The sequence below is a fragment of the Wasmannia auropunctata genome, unplaced genomic scaffold, assembly GCF_000956235.1.
Source record: "Wasmannia auropunctata unplaced genomic scaffold, wasmannia.A_1.0 LD308395.1, whole genome shotgun sequence".
Taxonomy (NCBI): Eukaryota; Metazoa; Arthropoda; class Insecta; order Hymenoptera; family Formicidae; genus Wasmannia; species Wasmannia auropunctata.
Genome location: NW_012054495.1, coordinates 9,323 through 9,927, shown reverse-complemented (window position 1 = coordinate 9,927; position 605 = coordinate 9,323).

Genomic DNA, 605 nt, shown 5'->3' with positions numbered 1-605 from the left:
AGCTTATTTGTTTCGTATCTCTTCCTGCAGGTTGTAAAAATTTCTCAGTATGACGTGTTTTTCATGTTATTCTTTTAGATACTGTGAGAGAAGAGAGTATGCACTAATTAAATGTAATTTTACTTTAAGAGATTTTACAATTTCTAATTTATTTTTTATGTAAACATGTAAGCTGTATTATACATATTTAATATTACTAATTATTACTAATATTTGCTCTTACAATTAACGTATAGCTATTATAATATATTTAAATAAGTTACAGTACATACAAAATTATTACGTGAATAATTGAATAATACAATAGTTAAGCAATAATTAAGAATTAATTTATTAAATACAATCAAATATTTGAATATTTGTGTATTTCTAAATATCTTTTCAGAACGAAAAGAATTAATACTGTCTATGATATGTATCGACAAAAGATTTATTTTTGTTTTATAAGACACTATATATATGCAGTTTACCACATATTATTCTACTTTTTGTAATATTATGTCAAAAATTGATACTCAGTAAAAATATTACACGCACGCACGCACGTACGCACGCACGCACGCGCGCGCACGCACGCACACACACACACACACACACACACGCAA